Raw genomic sequence first — 24,457 nt, 5'->3', positions numbered from 1 at the left:
GAGCGCTACACAAAGCGCAATTGCACGCCTGACATGGTTTTGCTGATGAAGCGTCTGACTTGGGCTCTGTACCCATGCGGTGACCTCTAACCCGGGTTTTTTAACAAGCTGGTGTATTGGCACTATCACTGCATTGTGCTGAACTGCCTGAAACAATGGCTAGCAGTGAGTTGCTAGCGTATAAGTCAGCTGAGCTTGCAGTCAGAGTTATCAACGGCTTATTGCATGGAGGACATCACGACTCTGAGACTTTAGAGCAAGTGATTCTTATAAGCCGATTCTTTATTGTAGTTTCTAACTAGTGTAGTTTAAGCCGTGAATAAATCACTCTAATCATAGGTCGGTTCTTTTTAATTCAAAAACATAGACTACCTAACAAAAGTCTAGTCATCGATCCCTGTTGTAAGAGCAACAAATAATAACTTGACTTGTAGTGCAGAAGGTAGATTTTTCCATTGAATCATCTGTTGAACTGTATCTTAATCATCACAAATACTGCTAAAGACCTACTTTAACCCACATGGACCCAAGATTCTCACAGAAATCAGTCAAGTTTGGTGAAGGAAAAATCATGGTTTGGGGTTACATTCAGTATAGGGGCGTGCGAGAGATCTGCAGAGTGGATGGCAACATCAACAGCCTGAGGTATCAAGACATCTGTGCTGCCCATTACATTACAAACCACAGGAGAGGGACAATTCTTCAGCAGGATAGCGCTCCTTCTCATACTTCAGCCTCCACATCAAAGTTCCTGAAAGCAAAGACCAGGTGCTCCAGGATTGGCCAGCTTAGGCATCAGACATGACATTAACATTATTGAGAATATCTGGGGTAAGATGAAGGAGGCATTGAAGATGAATCCAAAGAATCTTGATGAACTCTGGGAGTCCTGCAAGAACGCTTTGTTTGCCATTCCAGATGATATTCATTCTCTTTCCACTGCAGCATGACTTTACAGACGAACAGTGTAAAAGAGCTGTAAATCAATCAGAAAGACACGGAACAGCCATGTTGTCTGAATCACTGCTCTGTGTCTCCTTTTTTAGTGAATCATAAACATACAGCACTATCAGTGTAGTCAGATTTTTGGACAAAACTAATTTAGCAGGACAGTTAATTATTCAATATCAGATTCTTTATGATCCATACCAAACAGTTTTTGGCAATACAATGTGAATATATTATGTTTTGAACTAAATTGAAAAAATGAAATGATAAACATTTAATTTTATTTACTAACATTTATTTTTCATTTTATGAAAGTTATCAAATGCTGTAGCACAAGTATGTAATGTTCTTAGTATGTGTATATGTTTTACATTTATGTATATAATTCATAGTATATACTTTCTTTTAATACATGTACAATTGAAGTCGGAATTATTAGCCCCCCTGATTATTTTTCCCCAATTTCTGTTTAACAGAGAGAAAAAAAAACAACATTTCTAAACATAATAGTTTTATTAACTCATCTCTAATAATGGATTTATTTTGTCTTTGCCATGATGACAGTAAATAATATTTTACTAGATATTTTTCAAGACACTTCTATACAGCTTAAAGTGACATTTAAAGACTTAACTAGGTTAATTAGGTTAACTAGGCAGGTTAGGGTAAATAGGCAGGTTATTGTAAAATGATGGTTTGTTGTTCAATTCAATTCAATTCAGCTTTATTTGTATAGCGCTTTTACAATGTAGATTGTGTCAAAGCAGCTTCACATAAATGGTCATAGTAACTGGAACAGTGTAGTTCTGTAACTGGAACAGTGTGGTTCAGGTTTTAGTGTTTAAGTTCAGTTCAGTTCAGTTTAGCTCAGTTCAGTGTGATTTAATCATTACTGAGAGTTCAAACACTGAAGAGCAAATTCATCGATGCGTAGCTCTACCAATCCTGAACCATGCGAGGCAGTGGCGACAGCAGAGAGGGACAAAAAACTTCACCTGATGGGAGTGAAGAAAAAAAACCTTGAGAGAACCAGACTCAGTTGGGCACGACCATTTTAATTTCTCCGCTGGCCAAAAGTCTTAATTGTGTAGACTATCGAAAAAAAATATTAAAAGCTGCTTTTAATCTAGCCAAAATAAAACAAATAAGACTTTCTCCAGAAGAAAAAATATTATCAGACATACTGTGAAAATTTCCTTGTTCTGTCAAACATCATTTGGGAAATTTTTAAAAAAAGAAAAAAATTCAAAGGGGGCTAATAATTCTGACTTTACATCCAGAAATATATCATTTTTACACGCACGCACACACACACACACACACACACACACACACACACACACATATATATATATATATATATATATATATATATATATATATATATATATATATATATATATATATGAAGAGTTTAGATGCAAAACCCACTAAATGCCATTTGCTCTGAAATGAGGAATTTTTTTATCAGGCTCCTGTGTGTATTTTCAGTAATATCAGTTTTATGACAAAGCATAATTCCTTTTTGTGGTCTTTAAAGTGCAAAATCTCAACATAAACAAAGAAGGCTAGTGAAATTTTTTTTAATTTTCAATGAAAATGTCAGACGGCAGTTAGAAGTATTCTCCATTTGCATCTGAGCTCTTCATATATTACACACACACACACACACACACACACACACACACACACATATATATATATATATATATATATATATATATATATATATATATATATATATATATATATATACATACATACATACATACATACATACATACATATATATATATATATATATATATATATATATATATATATATATATATATATATTTGTGTGTGTGTGTGTGTGTGTATTATATTACCATCATTATTTATATATGCACATACCCTATATGGGAATATCGGAGCGTAAAAAACAAAGCGCTGTAGTAAACAATGCATGGTTTAGCTTGCAGCAATAGCATTATAGGCCAGAAATAATGGTCAGTGCACATTCTGCAAGCAGCTCCTTCCTCCCACATTAAAACCAGTTTCTAATGGTCTAGAGCTGATTGATCCGCACACATCAGAGGGCTGGTTTATTGCTAATTACATTGCTTTTCCCCCTTAAGTGCGAGCATAAGATTAGCGCTACAGCTCAGGAGGGACAGGAACACTTGGAGCGCTTCATTTGCCTCTGGCTTGTAAAAATGTGCCAGGGTTTCAGTGCGAGAGTGTGATTTCTTAATTGGCGTTATGTCATATCTGCTATATTGCCGGCGACCGGTTTATCAGGCCCGAAATGCACGATGCTCCATACCTTTAGCACCTTTAAACGAGCTGCGGCAAGCATTTCAGCTTAAAACTTGCAGCCAAAAATAAGATTCTGTTTGCAAAGGAACCTTGATAAGCATGGGCATAATCAAGCCATTATATTAGAAACAGGAAGATAGACGTGTTTGGGAAAGGACAGGTCCATATATCAACAAGGAGATGACAAACGTCCTCCGAGGAAACATTTACATCTTTAGCAGAGGCCATTGTTTTGTCCCTCAGCGCTCACGCTCCTATTAATGCTTATGTCAACAGGCCTCTTCAGGATCCATTTCACGAGTGCCAGCTTTGCCTTTATGGTTACTTAAAGGTGTCAGGAGGCATTAGCCTACATTTAGCAAACGGCCGCGCGCAGATAATGCGAGCATTCATACACTTAGATCAATGTCACCGCTTTGAAAATGTCAGCAGGGATGCTTTGAAACTACTTTGTGGCGTGATTTAATACACTCTTGTTGTTAATTTTAGGTTTACAATTTTAAGGCTAGGAACATGCTTGAGCACATCTGCAGAAGCTAAAAGGTCCATTTTCATTTGACAGTTACCAGCTTTAATACATCAGCGGGTGAATGTTGGAAATAGCTAGTCTGGTTGTTTATGAAAACACTCAAGGCCACTTTATTAGGTACACCTGTCCAACTGCGCATTAACACAAATTTCTAATCAGCCAATCACATGGCAGCAACTCAGTGCATTTAGGCATGTAGACATGGTCAAGACGATCTGCTGCTGTTCAAACCGAGCATCAGAATGGGGAAGAAAGGTGATTTAAGTGACTTTGAATGTGGCATAATGTGGCATAGTTGTTGGTGCCAGACAGACTGGTCTGAGTATTTCAGAAACTTCTGATCTACTGGGATTTTCATGCACAACCATCTCTAGGGTTTACAGAGAATGGTCTGAAAAAGAGAAAATATCAAGTGAGAGGCAGTTCTGTGGGCGCAAATGCCTTGTTTATGCCAGAGGTCAGAGGAGTATGGCCAGACTCGTTCCAGCTGAAACGGCAACAGTAACTCAAATAAGCACTCGCTACAACTGAGGTATAAATAAGAGCATCTCTGAACACACAACACGACAAACCTTGAGACGGATGGGCTACAGCAGCAGAAAACCACACCGGTTGTCACTTCTGTTAGCTAAGAACTGGAAACTGAGGCTACAATTCACACAGGCTCACCAAAACTGGACAGTAGAAGATAGGTAAAAAGTTGCCTGGTCTGACGAGTCTCGATTTCTGCTGCAACATTCAGATGGTAGGGTCAGGATTTGGCATCAACGACATGAAAGCATGGATCCATCCTGCCTTTTATCAATGGTTCAGGCTGGTGTTGGTGGTGTAATGGTGTGGGGGATATTTTCTTGGCACACTTTGGGTCCATTAGTACCAATTGAGCATCACATCAGTCCCACAGCCTACCTGAGTATTGTTGCTGACCATGTCCATCCCTTTACAAGCACAATATACCCATCTTCTGATGGCTATTTTCAGCAGGATAACGCGCCATGTTATAAACTGTTGCTGTTTTGTTTCAATTTTTTTAACGGGCATTTCAGTTTTTTTTACGGTAATTTATTTGATCAAATACAGTACAGAACAGTAGTAAAAGCTTCAGCCAAAAGCCATAAATGTAAATAAAAAAATATTTAAAAAAACATAACAGAAATAATGAGCAGTTTTTAGCCATTCGTTTCTTTGTTTTTGTCCTGTTCAAAAAATGTTATTGCTGTTTTGTTTAGTTTTTTAATGGGCATTTTACAGTTTTTATTTATTTATTTTTTGTTTTATTGTATTTCGCTTGAGTAAAATACAGTAAATGCAGCCTTGGTGGCCATGTTTCTTTCAAAACCACATAGATGCATAAAAGCTTCAGCCAAAAGTCATAAATGTATATTTTACTTTATTTCACTTGACCAAATACAGTAAATGCAGCTTTGGTAGCCACGAGAGACCTCTTTCAAAACCACATATACACAAAAGCATCAGTCAAAAGCCATTAATGTATATTTTACTTTATTTTTCTTGACCAAATACAGAAAATGCAGCTTTGGTGGCCATGAGAGACTTCTTTTAAAACCACATATAAAAGCTTCAGCCAAAAGCCATATACACAACTACAGTAGTAAATAGCGGTTTTCAGCCCCTAATCTCTTTGTTTTTGTCCTGTTCGAATAAATAATTGCTGTTTTGTTTCATTTTTTTAACAGGCATTTCAGAGTTTTTTTACAGTAATTTATTTGACCAAATACAGTAAATGCAGCTTTGGTGGCTATGAGAGACTTCTTTCAAAACCAGATATATACATAAAAGCTTCAGCCAAAAGCCATAAATGTAAAGAAAAAAAAATCATAACTAATAAAAAACAGCTATTAGCCATTCGTTTCTTTGTTTTTGTCCTATTCAAACAATTTTATTGCTGTTTTGTTTAGTTTTTTAATGGGCATTTCGCTCATTTTTTTAAAATTTTTATTTTTGTTCGTTTTATTGCATTTTACTTGAGTAAAATACAGTAAATGCAGCCTTGGTGGCCATATTTCTTTTAAAATCACATAGATGCAAAAAAGCTTCAGCCAAAACCCATTAATGTATATTTTACTTTATTTTTCTTGACCAAATACAGTAAATGCAGCTTTGGTGGCCATGAGAGACTTTTTTCAAAACCACAAATATGCATTAAAGCTTCAGCCAAAAGCTATAAATGTAAAAAAAAAAATACATAACAGTAATAAACAGCAGCTTTTAGCCATTCATGTCTTTGTTTTTGTCCTGTTCAAAAATGTTGTTGCTGTTTTGTTTAGTTTTTTAATGGGCATTGCGCAAATTTTTTTGTTTTTACTGTATTTTACTTAAGTAAAATACAGTAAATGCAGCCTTGGTGGCCATATTTCTTTTAAAACCACGTATATACATAAAAGCTTCAGCCAAAAGCCATTAATACATATTTTACTGTAGTTTACTTGACCAAATGCAGTAAATGCTGCTTTGGTGGCCATGAGACACTTCATTCAAAACCACATACACACATAAAAGCATCAGCCAAAAGCCATAAATGTATATTTTACAGTATTTTACTTGTCCAAATACAGTAAATTCCGCTTTGGTGCCCACGAGAGACTTCTTTCAAAATCACATATACACAAAAGCATCAGTCAAAAGCCATTAATGTATATTTTACTTTATTTTTCTTGACCAAATACAGAAAATGCAGCTTTGGTGGCCATGAGAGACTTCTTTTAAAACCACATATAAAAGCTTCAGCCAAAAACCATATACACAACTACAGTAGTAAATAGCGGTTTTCAGCCCCTAATCTCTTTGTTTTTGTCCTGTTCGAATAAATAACTGCTGTTTTGTTTCATTTTTTTAACAGGCATTTCAGAGTTTTTTTACACTAATTTATTTGACCAAATACAGTAAATTCCGCTTTGGTGCCCACGAGAGACTTCTTTCAAAACCACATATACACAAAAGCATCAGCCAATAGCCATAAATATACTGTATGTAAATACACAACAACAGCAATAAACAGCAGTTTTCAACCATTAATCTCTTTGTTGTTGTCCTGTTCAAATAATTCATAACCTGCTCACACAAAAACGCCTTTTAACTCACTATAAAGTCTTCCTAGCAGCTTTGATCCTTAAGTCATGGGCTGTGTGTATACTGTATGAGTGGATGTTGTGCGTCTGCAAGCCTCCTGCAGATGAGGTGTGGGTTATTTTTAGCCGCCGCCCGGCGAGGCTGTAAATGGGAGGCAGTGAGGGCTACTGTTGATGAGATCACGCATGGCCCCATCATTCGCCCCGTCCCATCGATCCGCTGCGGCCTGAAGGGGGGATTGTGTCTCGGGGAGCCGCCAGCTGGACAGTCCCTTCCTGAATCAAAGCACTGGCAGGTGGTCATTTGTGGTCCCCCTATCCCTTTAGCCCGAGTCTTACATTACAGATCAATGACTGATCAGAGAACAGGCTGGATGAGTTTCACTTCTAAGCCCATCCGTCAGGAGGGTGTCATTGGTGTAAGTGGATCGCTGGAGTCGGTGTGTGTGTGTGTGTGTTTCTGACAGTGTCTGGCCTTTTAAAAACCTTTTGGAAAAGGGTTTCTCTGTTGTGGCTCATGGCTAATCAGCTTGCATGTGTTTTACGAGGTGCCAACTATTATTATTTGCATTATTCATTAAGCGTCCGATAGTGAGGAATGATGCTTTTCAGAAGTATTTGTCAAACTGTATGACAATTTATAAGGACTGTTTTCTGTTTTCTGATTGTAGAATGTCATTTAGCTGGCAGCTAGCTCTCTGCAACTCTCATATGGTCGCCCACTGTAGCTAAGCAGGGCTGCACCTGGTCTTTACCTTGATAGGAGACCATATGATAAAAGCTAGGTTGATGCTGGAAGTGGCCAGCAGGGGGCACTCTACCTCGGTCAGTGTGTCCTAACGCCCCAGTATATCGATGGGGACTCAGCTCAGTGAACTTTAGGATGAGACGTCCACTGAAAGTTCTAATAGTCTTGCAGGCTGGATGCTTGATAGTGTAGAGAGCATTTGATTGGTCAAATTGTGTGCAGAGTGACATCATCAAAAGCATTGATCATATTAATAAACATGAGAGACTGCAAGTTTCAATTGTGTACATCTTCAAAATACTATTGATATGTAAGCTTGCATCAAACATGTTTGTAATAAAAGCCAAAAAACTTCAATTTTGATTTCATGAGGACTTTTAATTGCTCTTTTTCCAACTGAGGCCACAAATGGAAACACAATCATTGAAAACTTATTGGAAAAAACCCTGGAGTGTTACTAGGGGGTTATTACACGATTGTTGAACTTTTATGACTTTTATTTTGTAATCCATGTCAATCAAGTTACTATATATGCCTCTTTTACTAATTAAGCGTTAATGAGCAGGCTGGATGCTTGAGTTTGTAGAGAGCATTTGATTGATCAAATTATATGCAGAGTGACATCATCAAAAGCACTGATTATATTAAAGAACATGAGAGACTGTAAATTTCAAATGCGTACATCTTCAAAATACAAATGATTGGTAACATTGCAGCAAACAGATTCAAAATAAAAGCCAGAAAACCTTGATTTCATGGGGACTTTTAAGTGCACATGCTTTATTCAACAAGGGCTAAAATGGAAACACAATCATTGAAAAACTTGGAAAAAACCCTGGAGTGTACTGGGGGTTATTATGATTACGATTTGTTATTACGATTGTTATTACGATTGTTGGACTTATGACTTTTATTTTGTAATCCATATCAATGAAGTTACTATATATGCCTCTTTTAAGTGCACATGCTTTTTTCAATGAGGGCCACAAATGGAAACACAATCATTAAAAAACTCATTGGTACAACCCTGCAGTGTTACTTGGAGTTATTACACGATTGTTGAACTTTTACGACTTTTACTTTGTAATCCATGTCAATGAAGTTTCCATACCGTATATGCTTCTTTTACTGATAAAGCATTAATGATCTAACAGGCTGGGTGATTGAGTTCTTAGTGCAGAGCATTTGATTGATCAGATTATGTGCAGAGTGACATCATCAAAAGCACTGATCTTATTAACGAACATGAGAGACTGTAAATCTCAAATGCATGCCTTCAATTTTGATACCAATGGGGACTTTTAAATGCTTTGTTTTCAAAGGAGGCCACAAATGGAAACACAATAGCCATCAACGACTCTTCCACTCCTGAAATTGGAAACGCAGGTACCAGCCTCAGAGAAACCGATTATTTCTCGCAAGCCCATTTTTCCCCCTTTCGGACCTTTTGACAAATGTTCTAGGTAAGCGATCAACAATCTGACCTGACAAATAACCCCCCGCCCCGTTCGCATGTTTTCAGAGAGCCTGACGCATCTCCGCCGCCAATGGCCTTTAGCTGCGGACAGCTGATGCTAAATCATCTCCCAAAAATTAATAGAGCATTTCTCTGTCAACTCGCTTAACAGCTGTTTGCATTGGGTCTGGATGTCGGAGCAGCGCCTCTTCCACGGGCTCCTCATTCATTTTTATAACCAGTTTGTTTTATTAGCTTTGTCTGCTGGAGGGAGGCAGCGTTTCCATGTTAATTGGCGCGCCGCATGACGGTGGTGTCCCCGCTGAGCGTCACGGTGCGACTGTACAAGGGGATCACCGACTCCTTCCTCAGATCACATTAAGCTTTATTAAACTTAATATGATAGCCGGTGTTATATTGCGCTCATCGAAGGCTGCACAATGGACCCTTTTCAACTTTCCGGGTTTCTCAGCAGCGGAAGTTGTCATAGTTGGGTAAACTTAGAGAGCAGAGAATGCCAGAGTACAAATAAAATATATTATTTTACAATCCTATTTGCTGAAATAATACGAGAAAAGCTTAATGATGGTGTTATCAAGACTTTCAGAAAAAGGAAAAAATAGAGTGAGACTGAGAATGAGGGACAGAGGTGAAAACAATGCCAAATTTACTGTCCTGCCCTGTAGGCCAGTGTTTCCCAACCCTGTTCCTAAAAGCACAGCAACAGTACACATTTTCAACCTCTACATAGTCAAACATACTTGAATCAACTCGTCAGAACATTAGAAGAGACTCTAAAACCTGAAGTTAATGGGTCGGATAAGGGAGACATGCAAAATATGACCTGTTGGTGTGTCTCCAGGAACAGGGTTGGGAAATTCAAGGATTTAAGATTATGATGACCGTTACACGCGTCATCATAAAAGTATTGTGAAAAGGGTCCATATGTGGTTTTAGCATCGATATCGCAATGTGTGTGCCCGCAATTGCAGGATATACAATGTTCAGTTGGGAATATCAGCACAACAACTGAGAATACATGGGATTTCATTGTGGAGTCATAGCAAAGTATTTATAATTGAGTGACACTTGATCATTTGCATGAGTTTTAAAGGCATTTCAGGAGAGTTTAAAGCATTCAGGACTTTAATGAAGAACAATTTTATTCAATCATTAATACAATGAAGACTATACAGGTTCGTTATATATTTCATTAATAACCTGAATATTGTTTGACTCTCCCGAAAAACCACAAAGCACTGTTTATTTGACTATTTGTTTTTTTTGGTCTATTATTTGTTTGTTTTATTACTTTTATTTATATATATATATATATATATATATATATATATATATATATATATATATATATATATATATATATATATATATATATATACATATATTTATATATATATATATACATATATTTCTATATATATGTATATACATATATTTCTATATATATATATATATATATATATATATATATATATATATATATATATATATATATATATATAAATAAATATATATATATATATATATATATATATAAATAAATATATATATATATATATATAAATAAATATATATATATATATATATATATATATATATATATATATATATATATATATATATATATATATATATATATATATATATATATATATTCACAACCTTACAAAATCACCCCAATCAATCTAAATTAATCATTTTGTTCCAAACAGTTTGGATTACACTCGTCTGATGCTGGTCTTTTAACTGCTCAGTCAACATGGCTAAAATCTATATGGGAGACCAGGCATTCTCTTCATTGACACCTAAACTGAGGAACTCTTTACCCTCTGATATTCACAATGCAGAATCACTGAGTGTTTTTAAATCATCTCTTGAAACTGACTTTTTTAGATCATCTTTCATTTGATTTTATTTGACTTTTAGATTTATTAGTATTGTTTTGTTTTTAATTATTTTTAATATAAATTTTTTTGTATTTATCTTTTTACAGTGTCTTCTACAGTTGCACATTTTATGTCTGGCTTGTGTTGGAAAGGCATTTCAAGAGAGTTTAAAGCTTTCAGGCTTGTTTGTAACTTTAATAAAGAACAATTTTATTCAATCATTAATACAATGAAGACTACACAGTTTCACTTAATACCTAAAATTGCTCAATTTTTTTTCACCAGAATATTGTTTAACTTTCCCGAAAAAACACAAAGCACTGTTTATTTGACTTTTTTCTTTGTGTTTTTTTTTTTGTTTGTTTTATAAATATCTATATTCACAACCTTACAAAAATCCCCTTAATCGATCGAAATTATTATTTTTTTTTTTTCAAATAAAGCTAGTCAAACCATCTAGTAAAATTGTATTCATATAGCAATATGCAGTGGGGAAAATAATGAAAGCATTGAACACGTCACCATTGTTGTCAGAAAACATATTTCTAAAGGTGCTGTTGACTTGAAATTTTCACTGGATGTTGATGATAACCAAACAAATCAATATATACAAAGAAAGCATAACTAATTTGTATACAAATGAGGTTATGTGTGATAAAATAAAATGATGCAGGGAAAATGTATTGAACACATGAAGAAAGGAAGGTGTAGAAAGACAGTGAAAGCCCAGACAGCAGCTAAAATCTCTCAGTAGTTCTTCAGCAACCCTCTGCCCTTCCTCATTGTAAATGAATATTAGCTGATTCAGTCCAACATCTACATTAGCAGGAGGATAAAGATGAAACCAGAGTGGACATTTCAGTGAGATAATGATCTAAAACACAGCCAAGGAAACTCTCGAAAGCTTTCAGAGAAAGAAAATCAAGCTGTATAAGGGCACAGCCAATCACCTGACTTAAATCCAATAGAGAATACAAAATAGAGCTTAGATATGATAGACGGGACCCACAGAACCATCAAGATTTTGACACTCTGTTGAAGTCTGTGGAAAAAAATAAAATAAAATCACACCTGAGCAATGCATGTGACTTCATTCTCCATATGAGAGGCGTCTTTGAGCTGCCATCACCAATAAAGCCTTTTATATAAAGTCTTAAATATATTTCAGTAGTTCAGTACTTTCTCCTTCTGTTATTCCATTTTTATTACACAGAACTCATTTTTCAGATTTGTTGGGGTTTTTCTTTTATTTTTATGTTTGTATTGTTATATAGGTTTTACCAAAATCAGGTTCAATTCCATGTCAACAGCTCCTTTAGAAAAATTATTCCCAGGAAAAAAACACTGTAAATCGCAGAAAAACTAAATATCGCAATGTCAGATTTTTCCAATATCATGCAGCCCTTACAGTCACCCATTGCTCCGTTTACACCGAGGCAAGTCCGGCGGCCACGCTGAGACGCAAAAAGGAAGTGGCATGTTGTCACAGGTGCACAGATGCAGAACAGATAATTGTGTCTATGAGAGACAGACGTGTCAACATTTCTGCCATAACAGCCAATCGCGAGCCGCGTTCGTCACTTTACAGATGATACATCGGCGGTAAACCCGCGGCGAGGAGCAGGTCGCAAATCGGCACCGATGGACAGGCTTCCAAAAAAAGGCCCTTGCTTGAGTGACAGCGAAGGGCCTTGCGTATCTGGCTCTCATATTCTCAGCTGCGCTCGCTGCGGGGCACGTCACAGATGACTCACTTTATCAGTTCAAACCTCACAATGTTTGACAGTCGCTCCATTCCACGACGCTGTTGTGAGACGCCGGCAGGAGGCCTTCGCTTGCTCTCTTTCTGCACCCGCTGACATTAGATTCTGCTGCAGACGTACAGACTTCAAGGGGAGGTTTTATGGGATTTATTTATTTTGCATTTTGCGCACTATTTGTATTTCCTAACTAGGCACAGCAGGTTTCTGGCGAGAAGCAAATGTTAAAACTGCAATACAAATTATTCAAGACATATTGGACCAATCAGGCTCAATAAACTGACAGTTCACTTAAAAATGAAATTTACTCAGTATTCACTTGCCCAGTCAGGGTTAGTAAAGAGATAGTTCAGTCAAAAATTTAAATGTTCTCACTATTTACTTGCCTAAACAGGGTCAATAAAGGAACTGATCACTCAAAAATGAAAGTTTACCCAATAATTATTTGCCCAAACAGGGTTTTTAAGGGATAGTTCACTCAAAAATTTTAATTTACTTAATATTTACTTGCCCAATCAGAGTTATTAAAGGGGTAGCTCACTTAAAAATTTAAATTTACTCACTATTTATTTGCCCATACAGGGTTATTAAAGGAATCGTTACTCAAAAATGAAAGTTTACTCAATGTTTACGCAAACAGGGTTTTTAAAGGGATAGTTTACTCAAAAACAAAAGTTTACTCAATGTTTACGCAAACAGAGTTTTTAAGGGATAGTTCACTCAAAAATAAAAGTTTACTCAATATTTACTTGCCCAAACGGAGTTATTAATAGGATGGTTCACTCAAAAATTAAAACCTACTCACTATTTACTTGCCCTAACAGGGTTATTAAAGGAATAGTTCCCTCAAAATTAAAATTTACTTAATATTTACTTGCCCAATCAAGGTTATTAAAGGGACAGTTTTCTCAAAAATTAAATCATACTCACTATTTACTTGCCTAAACAGAGTTATTAAAGGGATCGTTCACTCAAAAATTAAAACGTACTCACTATTTACTTGCCCATCAGGGTTATTAAAGAGATAGTTCACTCAAAAATGAAAGTTTAATCAATATTTACTCTAGTGGTCACACCTTCAAAAAGGAAATTTGGTAAAATTCGTTTAAAAAAATAGTGACTTGTTTTGGATATGAAGTTTTGATATGAAGCATAGGTCCCACTTTATACTAAGAGGCATTAATTAATAAGTACTTACACTAAAATTAATAATTCTTTGCAATGTACTCATCGGGTAAATACATGTTTTTACATTGTACTAATGTTTAAATAAATACATGTATGTAATTACATCTGTTATTAATTTCTGTAATTACATTTGTAAATAGACTGTTGACCATCCCTTACACCTTAACCCACCCTTAAACCTAACAATACCACCAAACCTGTCCATAACCATACCCGTATCCCAACTCAAGAGCACCACAAGTGTTCTCAAATACATTATCAACACAGTAAGAACATTGTGTTTATTTTTTGATGCAAGTACATAGTAGTTAAGGACACTTAATACAAAGTGGGACCGAAACATAAATTGTCATTACTGACACATCCTTCAGAAACTAGTTTTGATCTAACTATGGTTAGTAAAGGATCTGGTGTAAACTATACTCTGCTCAAATGTACATGTATAAAACTACAATTTTTAAAGGGTGGTTGTACGTGTTTATGATTACCAGGCTGTTTCTCTCAGGCAGTGTATACAGTTAAAGTCAAAGTTATTAGCCCTCCTGTGAATTTTTTTTCTTTTTCAAATATTACCTAAATGATGTTTAACAGGGCAGTGAAATTTTCACAGTATTTCCTATAATATTTATTTTGTCTGGTGAAAGTCTTATTTGTTTTATTTTGGCTAGAATAAAAGCAGTTTTTAATTTATTAACAGCATTTTAGGGTCAATATTACTGGCCCCTTTAAGCTTTATATTTTTTCATTATCTACAGAACAAACCATCGTTATACAATGACTTGCCTAATTAACCTAGTTAAGCCTTTAAATGTCACTTTAAGCTGAATACTAGTATCTTGAAAAATATCTAGTAAAATATTATGTATTGTCATCATGACAAAGATAAAAGAAATCAGTTAATAAAACTATTATGTTCAGAAATGGGTTGAAAAAATTCTCTGTTAAACAGAAATTGGATAAACAAATATACAGGGGGGCTAATAATTCAGGAGGGCTAATAATTCTGACTTCAACTATGTGCTGTTATGCAACTGCTTTAAATGTCTTCTGCAGTCTAGTCTAGACATCCAGTTTTTGCAAAAAAAAAGTTGATGTAAAGACGTTTTATTTAATTGCTTTCCGCAGATGAAAAACTATGGCTGGCAGTCTATCAGTTCACACTAATCATACATATCAGGCAGCCTCATGAATATCAAATGGCTTGGCTTTCTGATTGCACTGAAACGGAGGGAAGACGAAGGTGGCTGACCTTGACTTGGGGGACTTGAGGTTTGTTTTATGTCACAGTCTCTCGCAGATCATGTGTGACCCACACAGGGACCACAACACCAAATTCGAGCCATCTGTTATCCAACTGAGCGACGATCTGCCTTTTTTATTGCCTATTTTACGGCAAAACTGGGGCGTCGAGTTGCGATCAGTTTTGATTAAACATCCAAACTGTCAGAGATCTGCGAATCTGCAAATCCACAGGGTAGCTTTTATGGCTGTTGGCATCCACTCTAAATCACACAGCGCTGGATACATTGGATTTTGTGCCATTTTAAAGGGGACATTTCGGGAAAATCTGACTTCCATGTTCTGTGGACCCTATTCACAAGACGGTAATGGTGCATTTAACGATTATCAGCAAGATTATCAAGTTTTTAATATCTTAATTTTTTATGTATATATATATATATATATATATATATATATATATATATATATATATATATATATAAACTATAGGGCTGCATGATATTGGAACAATCTGACTTTGTGATATTTGGTTTTGCTGCGATATTTACTGTGGTATGAATTTCACCAGACAATTTGAATAGCTCTATTTGTGAAGATTTTATTAATTTATATCAAGTCTTTTTCTATGAAGTGTATCAGCATAAATTATAATAAATTACAAGCATGTATAGCAAAAATAAAAGTGAAATAAACGTTTTGGTAAATGCTTATCATAATATTTCATTATCATAAAATGCTTTATGGTTTTCTGGTTAGTCTAACCAGCCTGATCTCCTGAGGAAACGTTAGTATTTTACTTGTCAGTTTAGTAGCTAATTCATACGAGTTCAGTCGTACGAAAATCTACAATTTTAAAAAGGAGGCGTGGCACCCAACACCACCCCTGAACCCAACCATCATTGGGGGATAAGCAAATAATAGTAAATTGTACAAATTAGATCTACGAATTTATACGAATTAGCCGCTTTATCAAAAAGTTACGAATTGCTGTAAAATAGCACTGGGCCATTATATTTATAAAAAATACACTTTACCTTGTGATATGACCAAAAAGTTGAACCCGGAAACAGTATAAAACTCGTCACGATACATAACTCAAATATTGCGAACAGCCTGATCTCCTGAGGAAACGTTAGTATTTTACTTGTCAGTTTAGTAGCTAATTCATACGAGTTCAGTCGTACGAAAATCTACAATTATAAAAAGGAGGTGTGGCACCCAACACCACCCCTGAACCCAACCATCATTGGGGGATAAGCAAATAATAGTAAATTGTACAAATTAGATCTACAAATTCATACGAATTAGCCGCTAAATCAAAAAGTTACGAGTTGCTGTAAAATAGCGCTGGGCCATGATATTTATATAAAATACACTTTACCTTGTGATATGACCAAAAAGTGGACCCGGAAACAGTATAAAACTCGTCATGACACATAACTCAAATATTGCAAACAGCTTGATCTCCTGAGGAAACGTTAGTATTTTACTTGTCAGTTTAGTAGCTAATTCATACAAGTTCAGTCGTACGAAAATGTACGATTTTTAAAAAGGAGGCGTGGCACCCAACACCGTCCCTGAACCCAACCATTATTGGGGGATAAGCAAATAATAGTAAATTGTACAAATTAGATCTACGAATTCATACGAATTAGCCGCTAAATCAAAAAGTTACGAGTTGCTGTAAAATAGCGCTGGGCCATGATATTTATATAAAATACACTTTACCTTGTGATATGACCAAAAAGTGGACCCGGAAACAGTATAAAACTCGTCACGACACATAACTCAAATATTGCGAACAAAATCGCTTCCTGATAAACTGGCGAAGCATATCAATAGGAAAATTTACATTTGCTGTGGTAGTGGAATTCACTGTTTATTTCTTTTCTATATAAATACAATTCTTGCATCTCGGGAAATGAAGATGAAACTCAATGAATATGCAGTGGCTTTTGGAGACTTGAGATTGCACGAATATCTTTGATGACAGACTTTGGTATTTCAGACATTCTGTGAAGCATTTAAAATGACCAAAGCAACATTTCAGATGTTGTTCAATGTGGTCGGTCTGTTGGTTTGTCATTTAAAGCCATCCCATCGTGCCCTAATTCTGACATTGTGCTGTATTTATGGGATAATTGCAGCTGTTAAAACAAAATCACATGACGTTTTTTGATGAACATGCTTCATCTTAGTTTATGCACATTTTACTCAGTTGTGTATTTTTAAGGCACATCTTGGTGTTTCCATTTTTACAATACTGCAAAATCTGCATAAAAATGGGTGAATGGAAACAGCTAATGAACATAATCAACTTTACTACACCACATTTACATCAAAGTATCCACTAACCATTCAGGAACATGCTTGTTCAGATTATAAGTCTCTCCATCATTGTCCGATTCTGGTTTGAACATGTAAGGCTTTTATTACTGGTCATTTCTGACATTTTGGCTGTGTGAGATTGGCTTGTTTTGCTGTCAGAATAGCATGTAAAGTCTCCGCCTCTTCTGGAAAGCAGCAGCTCATTTGCATTTAAAAAGAACCACACAAATGTTTGTGTTTTTTGAAAACACCAAAATAATACGGCAATCTATAATACATGATATGTGGGGTCAATGCTTGGTAAGTCACAAAGTTCAAAAAAGGGATTAATTATTAATTATTCATTCATTTTCTTGTCTGCTTAGTGCCTTTATTAATCCGGGGTCGCCACAGCGGAATAAACCACCAACTTATCCAGCAAGTTTTTACACAGCAGATGCCCTTCCAGCCGCAACCCATCTCTGGGAAACATCCACACACACACATTCACACACACATTCATACACTACGGACAATTTAGCCTACCCAATTCACCTGTACCGCATGTCTTTGGACTGTGGGGGAAACCAGAGCACCAGGAGGAAACCCACGCGAAGGCAGGGAGAACATGCAAACTCCACACAGAAACGCCAACTGAGCCAAGGTTCGAACCAGCGACCTAGCGACCTTCTTGCTGTGAGGTGACAGTACTACCTACTGCGCCACTGCCTCGTCCTAATTATTAATTACATCATTAAAATTATATTTAAATAACTTTTTTTAATTACTACGGCTGAAAAATAACTCAGTTACTCATTAAGTATTTAAAATTACTTGATACTATATGAAATAATAAATCTAAATGCATAGACAGTAGAAATCAAAACATAAAAAAACCTTTTAAAGTAACGAAACATTTCATAAATTTTATGTCGCATTTACCGGTGAGAATGACATCTCGCCCTGCTCATCATTCTCTCTTCATATAGCCGTATAAATGGCTATTACACAATCATAATACACTGTGATATAGCCTGGGTCGTTAGTTCGTAGCATTGTTTTGTTTTCTCACTACAATCGGTCCGCTCAATAGGGCAGAGACCGTCTCATTCAGGCGATCTCGGACTGATAGATTTAGCGTGGATGCGAGCGCAACTGCTGGATATATGCCAAACAAACTAACGGGGAAAACGAGACAGATTCCGAAACAAACGTCTGTGTGAAAGCACCGTAAGATTGTATTTGCACACAGTTGACAGACAGTCGCAGCACGCAGCTCTGGCTCGATCTGCCAGGCAACAAAGCAGCACTGTACACTGGCCCAAGCGTCTCGCACGCTGGCCCCGGCCCATCGGGCAGCCCTTATTGCCGAGCCCTTAAAGTTTAAGCTCTGTCGACGGGTCTCTCTTGCGTCTGCACAGTTTAACAAGCCCTTCAACAAGCGTGTTTTTTTCTCGCTTGGCAAGCCAAGCTGATGGGACATTGGGGGCATGGCAGCATCAACGATTCTATTTTTTGATTCGATAATCGAAATTGAGGATAAATTTCGATCTTTTTTCATTTAAAATTGAAATCGTGACACCCTTACTAAAAATACATATAAATACATTTAGATCATTTACTTTAATCATTAATATTAGACTGTGAGGAGACTTTCACCAGCGCTACAACAAACGCTTCTGAAGACAATCACCTACTGCACCTTTAAAGTATTAACAAAATAAAAGTATCTAATTTTATGAATTGAGAATTGAGTTATGAATTTTTGACTCAATTCATTGTTTTGTATGCATGTTCAATCAGCCTGATGAAAGATAAACCTTCTTTAGTAAACATTTAAGGCAAGTAAAATGACTAATGCCGAGTTCAGACTGCATGATTTTCAAAGTAGTCGTGTCACAGATGTTTTCACACTGCATGACTATCTGGGCTAGCGTTTCGTCGCTACTTTGTTTACACTGCAAGATGGATCGGTGACAGGGGGTTTCAAACCGCATGACTTTACTATAGGGAGAATCGCCGACAACATCGTCCAAACTACATCTCACAGCCAAAAACACGTATTATATCTTTTGTTATTAACTACATAATGAGAAAGAAGCCTTTAATGGGGTAGAACATGTACATGTTTGCTCACCTGGGTTTAAAGGGAATTAGCCATTTCTCCTCAACGTTGATAATAAACTAATTTCTTTCTGTATTAAACATCAAACAGACACGGTTGCTCCTGAGTCCTGTCAAACCTCCACTGGTTTTTCCTCCATTTCGTGGGTCCAAATAAACCGAAAAAGAGAGCTTTTAACTTCTCCCCCAGCCTCCCGCTGGCCTGCAGCAGGTACACACACACACACGCAAGTGAATGCCGCTCTCTCATTGGCTGTAGGCGATCGCTGATGTTATTTTCAGTTAAAACTCAATTCACACGGCATGATTTGAATCGCCGACAGCTCCAGATATTCAGCACACCAAATATCTCGCAGGCATCGGCGATTCTCTCAGATCGCGTCGTTGATAGTTCATACTGTGTGATTGTCACTCACGTGCACGAGCAGCGATTTGCCTGTGATTTCAGGCATTTGTCGGCGATTTCTCAAAACCTGTCGGCGAGCCGAAATCGGGGCTAAAATCACGCAGTCTGAACTAGGCATAAGAGTTCTAATTACAGTAACGAATTACACCCAATTCTGTGTGGTATATTTGTTATTTTGAGCTGAAACTTCACATATATATTCAGCAGACACCTCAGATTTCTTTTTCATCTTATGTAAGGAGCATAATATATCCCTTTTAAGTAACAATATCCTCTGAATGTCACTTCAGTGGGAGGAGGGGCGAGACGCAGAAAAGCCGAAGAGCGATAAGAAAAATGCCTCACCTTCAAAATGTAATCCTTCCGTACACACACACACACACATACATACATGCTCACGTCTGGCCTTTTTCCAAGCGAACTCCCCTCGAACTCAGTCGTACCGTGTTCCTGTCATACGTGTGATGGTTCAACAGCACACAGGCATGACACGCCAGACCACCATAGCCCTATAGCACATTAAAAAAATCAATGGCTCCCATGTCGGCGTGTGTCCAAAGGGCCCATAGAGCGCGCACCGCTGCCGGCCTGCTGAGTTGAGGCTTTTAAATGTCAATGCTTGAGCTGGGAAAACATGCACAGAGATGCACGCAGCCATCAGCGCTTTCACTCAATGGAGAGAGTATCTCTTTACTGCTTCATTTAAGTGACTAATTACCCATCAGTTCAGGGCACAGCGAGAAACCAGTGTGTGTTTATGGTGAAAGCGACAACAACAGATTTTTAGAAATGCAAATGTTTGTTTTGAGCGAGTCGAGAGAGCGGATTGGGAGATTATGGTTAAGCGAGGATCTGTGTTTTCTAACTATAGATATTCCAGGTGACTTCTCGGGTAATGTCAGTTCAGCTATGCTCTGTTTACCTGACTTCTGAAACCTTCGAGTTCTGCGCAGACATTAAAATGCTTTTAACGCCGAGAAAAAAAAAGAAAAAAAAGAACGGCAGACGCTCCTTTCATGAAATGACAAGCAAACAACATCGCCTAGCAACAAGAAGCTGAGCTGAAACCAGCGTCACGTTTGGAGATTCAAGAGAAGACGTTTGTAGCTGGAGGGCAGTTTGTCTGAGACACAAGAGGTTACTGTTCTTTAGCGTTTTGTTAAAGGCTTGGGTCAGGTTATGAGGAACATTTCAGAAAATAAAGCATTGACATTATTGCTTCTGCTGCTGTGCAAAAACAATTTAAAGGAGAAACATCATACAATTATATTAGTATTTTAAGTTTCACGAGTATATAAAATGTATGTGTATATATATATATATACAAGAAAATGGAAAAGATAATACAATTAAATTCATGCAAAACAAATAATATTTGTTATTATTATTATTGTTGTTGTTGTTGTTATTGTTGTTATTATTATTATTGCATTTATTTATTTATTTATTTATTGTGCATAACAATATCCAGAATCAAAATATATTTGCTACAGCACCTTAGGGTATTATGAAAAATAATAATATAATAGTAATAATAATAATAATTATTATTATTATTATTATTATTATTATTATTATTATTATTATTATATTTTTTATTATTATTGCATTTATTTATTTATAGTCCAAAACAATTTTCCAGAATCAAAAAGTAATTTCCTTTGGCACCTTATAAACATGCAATGATAGATAAATCAAACATGCTCATAGTTGTGTCATCATTACTATAGTATTTTCTAAATTGAGCATTTACAACAGTGTTGCTAAATATAGATCATACAGTCATGAAAATCTAATGTGGGCTTTACCTCATATGAAATTGAGGTCATGTATGTGACACAATATTCATAAAAGGTTGTTCATGGCAATTCTTACTCATTTACAGTTAAAAAAAAACAATGTTAAATGAAAATGTGGTTTTGCTAAATTAAAAAAAAAAGTATTATATATCTCCTTAAAGCATCTTCATGAAACAGAAGTGGCTGATAAGTTGCATATTATGTTGGCACTGCTCTTCTTTTACCCTGTTACTATATTTAAAAAAATTTTCTTTTGTATGAAATATAAAACCCATCCATAATGGAAGAATCCGATTCTGATTGCTCTCTCTCACTTTCTGTTTCTCTCCTTGTGTTTGAAGAGCCAGTTTTGCTCCACATAAAAGCTCTAACAAGCAATTCAGGCCAGGTCTGTTTCTTCAGCTCCAGAGAGCTCCAGTCTAGCCTGTGTAATCAATCACAGAGTAACCATCTATTCCTGAAGACCTGCTGAAGCAAATGATATGCAATCGCAGTCTCAGTACACAGTTAACGGTCCAGAAAGGGGTTACTCTGAGTCCAAAAAAAAAGAGAAAAAAAGGCATTACTTTACATGCAGAGCAAATGAGGTAGATTAGCCTGGATGATTTTATCTTTCATTTAATTGCTTGAGTAGTTTAATAGGTACAAACAATGTGTAAAAACAGAAGAATCTGGTGTTTCTGGTTTATTTATCTCAGATACATTAAGATACAGGGCGACACGGTAGCTCAGTGGTTAGAACAAGCAAGAAGGTTGCTGGTTCGAGTCTCAGCTGGGTCAGTTGGTTATTTCAGTGTGGAGTTTGCATGTTCTCCCTCGTGTTGGCTTGGGTTTCCTCCAGGTGCTCCGGTTTCCCCCACAGTCCAAAGACATGCGATGTAGCTGAATTAAATAAACTAAATTTGCCGTAATGTATGTGATAGTGTATGGGTGTTTCCCAGTACTGGGTTGCAGCTGGAAGGGCAAAAAATGGTATCTTGAAATCAGGTCCTTAACTTGACTAATTTTGGATGAATAAATAAAATAAAAACAAACTAACAAGTCTCAGTGTGTGTCTCAGTGAATGAACAGTTGGGTTTTGTCACTCCACTGCTCATCCGTTTGCACTGGCTGCCAGTTACTGCTCGCATCAAATTCAAAGCTCTGATGTTTGCCTACAAAGTCACTTCTGGCTTTGCTCCTTCTTATCTGCTCTCACTTCTGCAGATTTATGTGCCCTCCAGAAACTTGCGTTCTGTGAATGAACGTCGCCTCGTGGTTCCATCCCAAAGAGGGAAGAAATCACTTTCCCGAACTCTCGCGTTCAATCTGCCCAGTTGGTGGAATGAACTCCCTAACTGCATCAGAACGGCAGAGTCACTCGCTGTCTACAAGAAACGACTAAAAACTCAACTATTTAGTCTCCACTTCACTTCCTAATCTGCAATTGCCTCTCTGGATATACCACTAACTGTACTCAAAAAAAAAAATTACTAATGCTTTCCTTCTTAGACTTTACACACCTTAAACTTGCCTATAGCACTTATTCATTGTTGCTCTTTTAGTTGTGTAAATTGCTTCCTTGTCCTCATTTGTAAGTCGCTTTGGATAAAAGCGTCTGCTAAATGACTAAATGTAAACGTAAATGTAAACTAAAAGTGACTATTTTTCAATTGTAAATGTTTTGTGCATTATGGCTATCATATCATGTATACTACGGCCATTTAATAAACAATAGTTTTATGAAAGATAAAATCCTTATTAAATCATATTTAAAAATAATTTAAAATCATTTAGAGACAGTGTTTTAAGAATAATGTATGCAATTTTTGTTTTAATGTACAAAATATTATAAAACTTTGGGTTTTACACTACAACATTGTACATGAGGTCTATGAATAAAAGTACTTAAATGTGACCCTGGAAAACAAAACTAGTCATACGAAAGACATTGAGATGCATTCATAATCTGAAAACTGAATACATTGATGTATGAGTTGTTATGATAGGACAATAGTTGGCTGAGATACTAACTAATTTGGGTGGCGAAGTGTGTAGCGCTGTCACCTTATAGCAGGAAGGTTTGAGCCTCGGCTGGGTCAGTTAGCATTTCTGTGTGGAGTTTGCATGTTCTCCTCGGTTCGTGTGGGTTTCCTCGTGGTGCCCCGGTTTTTACCCACAGTCCAAAGACATGCGGTATAGATGATTTGTGTAGGCTAAATTGGCCGTAGTGTAGGTAACATATGTAGTAAAACATATGCTGGATAAGTTGGCGGTTCGTTTCACTGTGGTGACCCCTGATTAATAAAGGGTCCAAGCCAAAAAAAAAATTTATGAAAAACTAATTTGAATATCTAGAATCTGAGGGTTCAAAAAAAAAAATCTAAATACTGAGTGAATTGTCTCTAAAGTTGTCCAAATTAAGTTCTTAAAAGTTATTTTGGTAAATTTTTGTTGGGAAATTTGCAAAATATTGTCATGGAAAATTGTGTTTACTTATTTTGTCATAAAATAAAAATAATTTGACTCTGCTATTGCCAAAATATACCCGTGCTACATTACTAAACAAAAATATAAGAATGGCTTTACTATCACTTTACACATGGGTTACAACTATAGTTAGTTTTCAACTATATTGTGATATTTAGTATGAGTTTACAAACTAATTTTCTTAA

The 24,457-nt window shown here is 36.3% G+C and overlaps 1 protein-coding gene and 1 long non-coding RNA gene across 4 annotated transcripts in view; one reads left to right on the top strand and one right to left on the bottom strand.

Annotated features, from left to right (window-relative positions):
- LOC141384432 (uncharacterized) overlaps positions 1-24,457 on the bottom strand; it is a 175,556-nt gene that overhangs the window by 98,051 nt on the left and 53,048 nt on the right. The window lies entirely within an intron of this gene.
- Positions 1-24,457, top strand: part of klf7a (Kruppel like factor 7a) — an 89,261-nt gene that overhangs the window by 32,523 nt on the left and 32,281 nt on the right.

The sequence above is a fragment of the Danio rerio genome, chromosome 1 (genome assembly GCF_052040795.2).
Source record: "Danio rerio strain M-AB ecotype USA chromosome 1, GRCz13ab, whole genome shotgun sequence".
NCBI classification, from domain to species: Eukaryota; Metazoa; Chordata; class Actinopteri; order Cypriniformes; family Danionidae; genus Danio; species Danio rerio.
The sequence above is the reverse complement of the archived record's forward strand: the minus strand, read 5'-3'. Positions and strand labels throughout refer to the sequence as shown.